This window comes from Papio anubis, chromosome 8 (assembly GCF_008728515.1).
Source record: "Papio anubis isolate 15944 chromosome 8, Panubis1.0, whole genome shotgun sequence".
In the NCBI taxonomy this organism is placed as follows: domain Eukaryota; kingdom Metazoa; phylum Chordata; class Mammalia; order Primates; family Cercopithecidae; genus Papio; species Papio anubis.
Genome location: NC_044983.1, coordinates 32,016,409 through 32,028,035, shown reverse-complemented (window position 1 = coordinate 32,028,035; position 11,627 = coordinate 32,016,409). Strand labels below are relative to the sequence as shown.

Below are 11,627 nucleotides of genomic sequence, written 5' to 3'. Positions count from 1 at the left end.
GCAACAAAAAAGTAGGCCAGGTGCAGTGGCTCATGCCTGTAATCCCAGCACTTTGGGAGGCGGAGACGGACGGATCACCTGAAGTCGGGAGTTTGAGACCAGCCTGACCAACATGGAGAAACCCCGTCTCTACTAAAAATACAAAAACAAAAAAAATCAGCTGGGTGTGTGGCACATGCCTGTAATCCCAGTTACTTGGGAGGCTGAGGCAGGAGAATCGCTTAAACCCAGGAGGCAGAGGTTGCAGCGAGCAGAGATCGTGCTATTGCACTCCAGCCAGGACAAGGAGAGTGAAACTAAGTCTCAAAAAAAAGTAATAATGCTCTACTGATTTTATGTTCAGGGTATTAGAGGAGCATCCACACACTGTTTCTTATGCACAGCGGCAAAGAAAGAAGCCAGAAAATCAAATATTTTAGAAAGAGTCAAGTCATCTAGTATATGAAGTCTGGCTTCTAAGAGATCTCTTATTCCTAGCCGCTTCCCTCTCCAATTCATCTTGCATTCTACCACTGGGTCAATACTCATAAAGTTTACTTCTAATTGTATTAATCCTCTGCTCAAAGAGTTTTAATGCCTCTCCTCTTAACTATCCAGTGAAGTCCAGGCTCCTTAGCAATGCACCCAAGCATTCCAAAATTTAGCCTCAGCCTGCCACTCCAGCTTTGCCTTTTTATTCAGTAAATATCAATTAAATGTCAAGCATGGGAGACACTGGGAAAATCAAGAGATCAGAAATTAGTCAAGATTCCTAATTTCTTGGTAGAAGGGAGACAAATTAAGCAAGCAAACAGAAAATTTCAAATGGAGTCAAGTGCTATGAAGAAAATAAAGCAGCGCTAGAGAATGACGGGGCTGGGAGACCACTCTACTATGGGTGACTAGGAAGAGCATCTGAGCACGAGACATTTAAACGGAGACCTGAATAACGAGAAGCAAGCAACATGACCCTCTAGGGGATGACTACGTCAAGCAAAGCGAACCAGCCAAGGCAAAGGCCCGATGGAACTATGAAGAGCAGGGTGGGTAGAGCGTCAGGAACAAGGGAGAGAATGGTGTGAGACGAGATTGGAGAGTCTGGACCACGTAGGCCTTATGGCCCATGGATTTTTAACCCCACGTATGACGAGAAACCATTAGCAGGTTTTAAGAAAGGCAGCAGGTAGTGGGTCCTGTGCCTGACCAGCCCCGCCCGGCCTTCCCTCAGACCCACCTGACCGCCATGCGTCCCTCCTCCTCCCCACCTCGTGGCCGGCAGCAGGCCTCCAGCTTTGGCTCCGTGGACTGGCTCTCCCAGAGCAGCTGCCCATGGCTGACCCACACCCGCAGGCCTACTGATGTCTCCCCGGGGAGCCTCCCTGGACCGAGCCAGACATCCAGCACGCGAGAGTCCCCTCAGGCCGTCAGCATCAAGGAGGCCTGGTCCTCAAATCTGCCTGCGCCGGAGAGGGCCGTGGCTGGCTTAAGAAGCCAAACCCCTGGCGGTTCCCCTGTGTCCACACAGCCTTCACCACCAAGCAGGTCCGCACCTTGGAGGGCGTCTTCCGGCACCACCAGTACCTGGGCCCTCTGGAGCGGAAGAGGCTGGCCAGGGAGATGAAGCTCTCGGAGGTCCAGACAAACACCCGGTTTCAAAATCGCCAGATGAAACACAAACAGTAAATGCGGGGCTCCCAGCTGAAGAGCCCCTTCTCGGGGTCTCTCCACGCGCCCCCGGCTTTCCACTCACCATCTTCTGGCCTTGCCAATGGCCTGCAGCTGCTGTGCCCTTGGGCACCCCTGCCGGTCCCCAGGCTCTGATGCTGTCCCCTGGCTCCCTTCTGTGGTCTCTGCCAAGTGGAAGAAGAGACCCCGGCCTCTGCGGGGACTTCCTGCTATGGGCAGCCTCTGGCGTACCACCCCCCAAGCCCAGGAAGTGGCGTGCGTACGCTGGAACCAGCCCTGTCCACCGGGCCCTAGGGCCTGTGTGCTCGGCCGGAGACGGGGGGATGCATTTTGAGGATGCACCTCTGACTCCGTTTCCCACACACGCGGTCTGTGCAGATCGCACCTGGCGCCTACCTAGAGGACTCAGCTATTCTGTTTTGTTTACATCGTGGCGGCACCTCTCACCCTGACCCATGCAAAGGTTCTGGAGCTTTCTGGAGAATATATTTATTAAAGCCACCTCTTCACTGTAAGTTACCAAAAGGGTCCGTTTAGGAAGTAAATGAAGGGGCAGTGAACAGAGTCAAACGCAGAAGTGGGCTTGTTATGGGTAAGGCTTTCAGCATATGATAAAAGGATAATTTGTTTTTTAAAAAATATTGGAAAGACGGGTTTTCCAGTTGGAAAAAGTAAAGTTTGTAAACTGTGTGTGTAAAACAGAAAACCATGAAGGATTGGAAGGGAATGCAAGTGTCGTGTTTATAACCTTGGGGTTCGAATCCCTCTTGACAAGGACTCCAAAGCTGGAAAGCAGGAGGGAACAAAGGTGAAAATTAAGACGGAGTGCTGGGGCCCTGCATTGCGCTCTAGGCCGTGAGTGAGCCGGGACTGTGCCCGCAACCTGCTGGGGGCTGCCCTTCTCGGGTCAGGGAAAGTGGGGCGGCCGGGACCTGCGGCTGTGCCTGGGACTGAAGCCGTCTCACATGTCCCCACTCTTCAGCATGTGCCCACCTGTCCCGCTCCTCGCAGCAGCCTCGGGACAAAACAGAATGACTCAAGGACAGCTCTTCCTGCAGAAAGTCTCGAAGTGCCTAGAATGGGAGGCACAGGAGCCCCTCCCGGGGAGGACTCTCCCTCACTGATGGAGCATTTTTGGTGCAGACTCCTCACCGCACTAACCGAACCTTAAACAAGCACGCATGCGTCCACGTCGCCCCAGAGTGCCCAGGAGGCAGGCAGCGCAGGGCGCCCAGACAGACGGGTTCAGCCTGCAGGACTGAGAGGCGACCTGTGAAACCGACCCAGGCATCCCAACAGGAACAAAAGCGTGGTCCTGTGGCCGTGTCCACAGCAAGTTCCACTTTCCCGTTACTCATTTCTGCCTTGTTGGAAGTGTTAACAACCAGAAAAAAAAAAAAGAAAAGGAAAGAAAGGAAGCAAGCTAATGTGATATTCAGCCTAAATGGGTCAGTTTGGCTACCCTAAGAAGAAGAGATTGAACTGGGGCAAGGGACAAGGCAGGGAACTCAGTTGGAAGCCCCTGCAGATTTCAAGTGAGATGTGGAGGTGACCTGGACCAGAGTGACAGCAAGAGAGATGGAAGGAGATGAACGGAGGCATGATATGCAAGAGGGGTAGGATTCTACAGAATCTACTCTAGGATCACATGTGGGAGGCAAAGGAAAAAGAATGAAAGACTTCAGAGATTACGTCAAGATGTGTGACTGGAGCAAGCAGGCAAGTAGTGATGTCAGTTACCTAGTTCCCATCATAGCTTTTTCTCTGCCCCAAAACACTCTAACCCCTTCTAACACTTCTAGCCCCCAAATACTCTAGAGTCAAACTAGATAATTTGTCACCTCTCGAGCACAACTTACCCTTTTCAAATGTGCTTCATTGTTCATTTCCCTTATTCCTGCATTTTTTGGAACTCCAGACATAATTCAAGACTCAAAGCAAGTGTTATATTTCCTGAACCTGTCTGCTGAAATTACCTTTTCTATTCACAAGCAATACCTCTTTATACCTCAATTAGCCACCTTATATTAATTTACTGTGCCATATGCGATGGTCTGAATGTGTCCCCAAAAAATCATATGTTGAAACTTAATCATCAATTTGATAGAGAGGTGGGGCCTTTAGGAGGTGATTAAGTCATGAAGGTGGGAACTCTTACAAAGGAACTTTATGCTGGGTGCAGTGGCTCAAACCTGTAATCTCAGCTACTCGAGAGGCTGAGGCAAGAGTATCACTTGATCCCAGGAGTTCCAGACCAGCCTAATCTACATAGTGAGAGCCTCTGTCTCTACAAAATAAAATAAATTAGCCAGGCATGGCAGCACATACCTATAGTCTCAGTTACCTGGGAGGCTGAGGATGGCTCAAACCCAGGAGTTCGAGGCTGGAGTGAACTATTATTGCACCACTGCACTCCAGCCTGGACAGCACAGCAAGACCCTGTCTCTCAAAAATAAAAGGGGCTGGGCATGGTGGCTAATGCCTGTAATCCCAGCACTTTGGGATGCCGCGGCAGGCTGATTACTTGAGGTCAGGAGCTCAAGACCAGCCTGGCCAACATGGTAAAACCCTGTCTCAACTAAAAATTAAAAAAAAAATAGCTGGGCATGGTGGCACACACCTGTAATCCCAGCTACTTGGGAGAGTGAGACAGGAGATCACTTGAACCCGGCACGTGGAGGTTGCAGTGAGCCGAGATCACACCACTGCACTCCAGCCTGAGCAACAGAGTGAGACTCCATCTCAAAAAACAAAGCAAAATAAAATAAAATAAAAGGGCTTGAGGAAGTGGGCTCACCCTTTTCCGTCCCTTCCACCACATGAGGTAAAAGGCACCATCTTGGAAGCAGAGCAACCCAGCCCTCGGCAGACATAGAATCTGCCAGTGCCTTCATCTTGGACTTCCCAGCCTCCAAAACTATGAGAAATGAATTTGTCTGGCTTATAAATTACCCAGCCTGTAGCATTTTGTTATAGCAACACAGATAAACTAAACATGTATGCCACTCACACCCATAAACCCTAAACCTCATCTGTGACCAGGCTTTGTAACTCCCAGTAATCCTTGTAACTTTTGTAACTTTGTAACTGACCTTTGTAACTACCGAGAATCTCTGCGTCCACAAATATGTGTAGCCCAGGATAGATGGTGCAGATACCATTGACCCCTAAGCTTTGTTTAGTTCCTTGGCCCTATACTGCCTTAGGCTAATTCTTTTTTTTTTTTTTTTTTTTTTTTGAGACAGAGTCTCGTTCTGTCTCCCAGGCTGGAGTACAGTGGCCGGATCTCAGCTCACTGCAAGCTCCACCTCCCGGGTTTACGCCGTTCTCCTGCCTCAGCCTCCCGAGTAGCTGGGACTACAGGCGCCCACCACCTCGCCTGGCTAGTTTTTTGTATTTTTTAGTAGAGACGGGGTTTCACTGGGTTAGCCAAGATGGTCTCGATCTCCTGACTCGTGATCTGCCCATCTTGGCCTCCCAAAGTGCTGGGATTACAGGCTTCAGCCACCGCGCCCGGCCACCTTAGTCTAATTCTTATGGAGAGTTTGGAGGTTGTTTCCTTTTCTAGGTGAGGGAATCAATTTTGAAAAATTTGTCTAGGTTACACAAGGGAGCCTGGATTAGAACTTGTATCCTAGGGGTCTGACAATAGCATAGAGAGTCACATAAATAATATATATTTCTTCTTTAAATCTCTACAACCAGCCTGCACAGGACCTTATTTCATCAAGTCTAAAATGCCAATTCTAAGACCCAATATTATTTAATGGAACACTGTTTAAAAAAGTGAAGTCAGTTAAACTTTTGACACATGCTAAAACACAACCATCATCAGGGTAGCCTGATTTCAGAGATGTTAAATGTGAGAGAATAGAAAGGGTGCTTTAAAATCCCTACTTTATAAGTGAGAAAACGGAGGCTTAGACAGAATAAGCAACGGCCCCACCTCAGATATGAGGTAAGTGGCAGAATATCTTTTTTTTTTTTAATTATACTTTAAGTTCTAGGGTACACGTGCACAACGTGCAGGCTTATTACATATGTATACATCTGCCATGTTGGTGTGCTGCACCCATTAATTTGTCATTTACATTAGGTATCTCTCCTAATGCTATCCCTCCCCCCACCCACCACAATAGGACCCAGTGTGTGATGTTCCCCTTCCTGTGTCCAAGTGATCTCACTGTTCAATTCCCACCTATGAGTAAGAACATGCAGTGTTTGGTTTTCTGTTCTTGCGATAGTTTGCTAAGAATGATGGTTTCCAGCTGCATCCATGTCCCTACAAAGGACACGAACTCATCCTTTTTTATGGCTGCATAGTATTCCATGGTGTGTATGTGCCACATTTTCTTAATCCAGTCTGTCACTGATGGACATTTGGGTTGATTCCAAGTTATTTTTGTTGTGAATAGTGCTGCAATAAACATACGTGTGCATGTGTCTTTATAGCAGCATGACTTATAATCCTTTGAGTATATCCCCAGTAATGGGAAGGCTGGGTCAAATGGTATTTCTAGTTCTAGATCCTTGAAGAATCACCACACTGTTTTCCACAATGGTTGAACTAGTTTACAGTCCCACCAACAGTGTAAAAGTGTTCCTATTTCTCCACATCCTCTCCAGCACCTGTTGTTTCCTGACTTTTTAATGATTGCCATTCTCACTGGTGTGAGATGGTATCTCATTGTGGTTTTGATTTGCATTTCTCTGATGGCCAGTGATGATGAGCATTTTTTCATGTGCCTGTTGGCTGTATGAATGTCTTCTTTTGAGAAGTGTCTGTTCATATCCTTTACCCACTTTTTGATGGGGTTCTTTGTTTTTTTCTTGTAAATTGATTGAGTTCTTTATAGGTTCTGGATATTAGCCCTTTGTCAGATGAGTAGATTGCAAAAATTTTCTCCCATTCTGTAGGTTGCCTCTTCACTCTGATGGTAGTCTCTTTTGCTGTGCAGAAGGTCTTTAGTTTAATGAGATCCCATTTGTCAATTTTGGCTTGTGTTGCCGTTGCTTTTGGTGTTTTAGACATGAAGTCCTTGCCCATGCCTATGTTGTGAATGGTATTACCTAGGTTTTCTTCTAGGGTTTTTATGGTATTAGGTCTAACATTTAAGTCTCTAATCCATCTTGAATTAATTTTCGTATAAGGAGTAAGGAAAGGATCCAGTTTCAGCTTTCTACTTACAGCTAGCCAATTTTTCCAGCACCATTTATTAAATAGGGAATCCTTTCCCCATTTCTTGTTTTTGTCAGGTTTGTCAAAGATCACATGGCTGTAGATGTGTGGTATTATTTCTGAGGACTCTGTTCTGTTCCGTTAGTCTGTATCTCTGTTTTGGTACCCGTACCATGCTGTTTTGGTTACTGTAGCCTTGTAGTATAGTTTGAAGTCAGGTAGCGTGATGCTTCCAGCTTTGTTCTTTTGGCTTAGGATTGTCTTGGCAATGCGGGGTCTTTTTTGGTTCCATATGGACTTTAAAGCAGTTTTTTCCAATTCTGTGAAGAAACTCATTGGTAGCTTAATGGGGATGGCATTGAATCTATAAATTACCTTGGGCAGTATGGCCATTTTCACAATATTGATTCTTCCTCTCCATGAGCATGGTATGTTCTTCCATTTGTTTGTGTCCTCTTTTATTTCACTGAGCAGTGGTTTGTAGTTCTCCTTGAAGAGGTCCTTCACATCCCTTGTAAGTTGGATTCCTAGGTATTTTATTCTCTTTGAAGCTATTGTGAATGGGAGTTCATTCATGATTTGGCTCTCTATTTGTCTGTTACTGGTGTATAAGAATGCTTGTGATTTTTGCACATTGATTTTGTATCCTGAGACTTTGCTGAAGTTGCTTATCAGCTTAAGGAGATTTTGGGCTGAGATAATGGGGTTTTCTAAATATACAATCAGGTCATCTCTAAACAGGGACAATTTGATTTCTTCTTTTCCTAACTGAATACCCTTTATTTCTTTCTCTTGCCTGATTGCCCTAGCCAGAACTTTCAACACTATGTTGAATAGGAGTGGTGAGAGAGGGCATCCCTGTCTTGTGCCAGTTTTCAAAGGGAATGCTTCCAGTTTTTGCCCATTCAGTATGATATTGGCTGTGGGTTTGTCATAAATAGCTCTTATTATTTTGAGATATGTTCCATCAATACCAAATTTATTGAGAGTTTTTAACATGAAGGGCTGTTGAATTTTGTCGAAGGCCTTTTCTGCATCTATTGAGATAATCATGTGGTTTTTGTCTTTGGTTCTGTTTATATGCTGGACTACGTTTATTGATTTGCATATGTTGAACCAGCCTTGCGTCCCAGGGATGAAGCCCACTTGATCATGGTGGATAAGCTTTTTGATGTGCTGCTGGATTCGGTTTGCCAGTATTTTATTGAGGATTTTTGCATGGACGTTCATCAGGGATATTGGTCTAAAATTCTCTTTTTTTGTTGTATCTCTGTCAGGCTTTGGTATCAGCATGATGTTGGCCTCGTAAAATGAGTTAGGGAGGAGTCCCTCTTTTTCTATTGATTGGAATAGTTTCAGAAGGAATGGTACCAACTCCCCCTTGTACCTCTGGTAAAATTCAGCTGTGAATCCATCTGGTCCTGGACTTATTTTGGTTGGTAGGCTATTAATTATTGCCTCGCTTTCAGAACCTGCTATTGGTCTATTCAGGGATTCAACTTCTTCCTGGTTTAGTCTTGGGAGAGTGTAAGTGTCCAGGAAATTATCCATTTCTTCTAGGTTTTCTAGTTTATTTGCGTAGAGGTGTTTATAGTATTCTCTGATGGTAGTTTGTATTTCTGTGGGGTCAGTGGTGATATCCCCTTTATCATTTTTTATTGCATCTATTTGATTCTTCTCTCTTTTCTTCTTTATTAGTCTTGCTAGCGATCTATCAATTTTGTTGATCTTTTCAAAACACCAGCTCCTGGATTCATTGATTTTTTTGGAGGGTTTTTTGTGTCTCTAGCTCCTTCAGTTCTGCTCTGATTTTAGTTATTTCTTGCCTTCTGCTAGCTTTTGAATGTGTTTGCTCTTGCTTCTCTAGTTCTTTTAATTGTGATGTTAGGGTGTCAATTTTAGATCTTTCCTGCTGTCTCTTGTGGGCATTTAGTGCTATAAATTTCCCTCTACACACTACTTTAAATGTGTCCCAGAGATTTGGGTATGTTGTATCTTTGTTCTCATTGGTTTCAGAGAACATCTTTATTTCTGCCTTCATTTCGTTATGTACCCAGTAGTCATTCAGGAGCAGGTTATTCAGTTTCCATGTAGCTGAGCGGTTTTGATTGATTTTCTTAGTCCTGAGTTCTAGTTTGATTGCACTGTGGTCTGAGAGACAGTTTGTTATAATTTCTGTTCTTTTACATTTGCTGAGGAGTGCTTTACTTCAACTATGTGGTCAATTTTGGAATAAGTGCAATGTGGTACTGAGAAGAATGTATATTCTGTTGATTTGGGGTGGAGGGTTCTGTAGATGTCTATTAGGTCTGCTTGCTGCAGAGTTGAGCTCAATTCCTGGATATCCTTGTTAATTTTCTGTCTCGTTGATCTGTCTAATGTTGACAGTGGGGTGTTGAAGTCTCCCATTATTATTGTATGGGAGTCTAAGTCTCTTTGTAAGTCTCTAAGGACTTGCTTTATGAATCTGGGTGCTCCTGTATTGGGTGCGTATATATTTAGGATAGTTAGCTCTTCCTGATGAATTGATCCCTTTACCATTATGTAATGGCCTTCTTTGTCTCTTTTGATCTTTGATGGTTTAAAGTCTGTTTTATCAGAGACTAAGATTGCAACCCCTGCTTTTTTTTGTTCTCCATTTGCTTGGTAGATCTTCCTCCATCCCTTTATTTTGAGCCTATGTGTGTCTCTGCATGTGAGATGGGTCTCCTGAATACAGCAAACTGATGGGTCTTGACTCTTTATCCAATTTGCCAGTCTGTGTCTTTTAATTGGACCATTTAGTCTATTTACATTTAAGGTTAAGATTGTTATGTGTGAACTTGATCCTGTCATTATGATATTAGCTGGTTATTTTGCTCACTAGTTGATGCAGTTTCTTCCTAGCATCGATGGACTTTACATTTTGACATGTTTTTGCAATGGCTGGTACCTGTTGTTCCTTTCCATGTTTAGTGCTTCCTTCAGGATCTCTTCTAGGGCAGGCCTGGTGGTGACAAAATCTCTAAGCATTTGCTTGTCTGTAAAGGATTTTATTTCTCCTTCACTTATGAAACTTAGTTTGGCTGGATATGAAATTCTGGGTTGAAAATTCTTTTCTTTAAGAATGTTGAACATTGTCCCCCACTCTCTTCTGGCTTGGAGAGTTTCTGCCAAGAGATCTGCTGTTAGTCTGATGGGCTTCCCTTTGTGGGTAACCCGACCTTTCTCTCTGGCTGCCCTTAACATTTTTTCCTTCATTTCCACTTTGGTGAATCTGATAATTATGTGTCTTGGAGTTGCTCTTCTCGAGGAGTATCTTTGTGGCATTCTCTGTATTTCCTGAATTTGAATGTTGGCATAGTGGCAGAATATCTTGACTCCAAGAACTCCAGGTGTCTTGGCTCCAATAACTGTACTCGCTCCGTATTAGCAGTGCCTCCCCTTTCTGTATCTTGGATTTTTCAGAAGAGGCACAACTATAGCAGGACATCATAAAGAAATAAAGATCAAATATGGAGTCCAAGCTGAAACCTTGTTCTATACTAATGCACTTAGCAGAAGCCCACAACTTACTGGCTTTTCCTGAAATCAGGGGAAAATATCTGGCTGAGTTGCTGCTCAGTGGGTGGCACTGTCCAGAATTGTCAGGGATAATGGTAATTTATGTTTCCTTCCACACCTTCTCTCTTCCCAGCTTTAGTCATCTGCTAACACAGCTTCTCTCCAGGGGAGGACGAGGGAGGGGCTGAAACGAGGGGAAGGAAGCAGCTCTTGTTCACCGCAGCTCAGCTAAATTGCATTTGCCCTCTTTTGCATAGAGCAATAAAGTGTTATGGAAAATGCAGCATGGATTTTTAATTTTCTCCTTGTCACTGGCTGCTGTAATCACATAATTAACCAAGTGGTAGAGATAGTCATTTATAGCAAATGAGCAAAACAATCACAGAGGTTAGTCACCCAGGGACCAAAAAGGTTACGTTTGCCTCTCAAAAAGGTGTGCGTGGACAGACAGAGTCCCCAAGCCTTGGCTGTGTGGGACCCAACACCTAAAGAATGCAGCATTAAAGTAAAGAAAGGGCAATGCGTTTGTCCTTCAAGACAATGAATTGCTAACCGCACAGTGGTTTGGAAGGCCATGAAATGGACGGGGTAGGGATGGGAACCCCCCAGGGCCAGAGGTCAGCAGCTTTGCAGATACTCCAGCCCTCCCCTCCATCCCAAGGGATGCTTTCTTAGTAAATGCCTTTGTTCGTGCTCCTCCTTCTGCCCGAAATGTCCTTCCAGCCTGCTGGACTCCAGTTCTTCCTTCAAAGACAGCCCAAATGTCTCCTTTCTGGAGCCTTCCCTGCCCGACCACTTCACCATGGCCCATAGCCCCCATTTCTACCACTAGAGTAATAAACAACTACAAATCCACACACATACACATACTGCCTCCAGCACCAACACCACCAAATGACTGGGCAGAAACTAATAAAACCTGTTAAGGCCCAGGAAGAGTTTTGCCTGCCTGACTCCCCAGATAAAAAGGCCTCCCTCTACCCCATGAGTATGGCAATTAAAGACAGTGCAAATACCCACCACCTAGGATCCAGGAATGAGAAGAATGAGAACAAAATCCGTGATCTTGAGAGGTGTTTTGACCTATACTAGTAAAGCTCCTCTGCCCACCATCACTTCAAATTAGTTTTGCTGTAGAAGCCTGAAATTCCAGCGTGCGTGTTAAACATTGCCTTCTCCATGGGATACTCCCTTTTAAAATGCAACATTCATGGGAAAGGTACCATGTGACTTATTGTGC

General features: G+C 44.9%; 1 pseudogene; it reads left to right on the top strand.

Moving 5' to 3' along the window:
• Window positions 1-328: 328 nt before the first annotated feature.
• LOC101020461 lies at window positions 329-2,013 on the top strand (annotated as a pseudogene).
• Window positions 2,014-11,627: the final 9,614 nt, after the last annotated feature.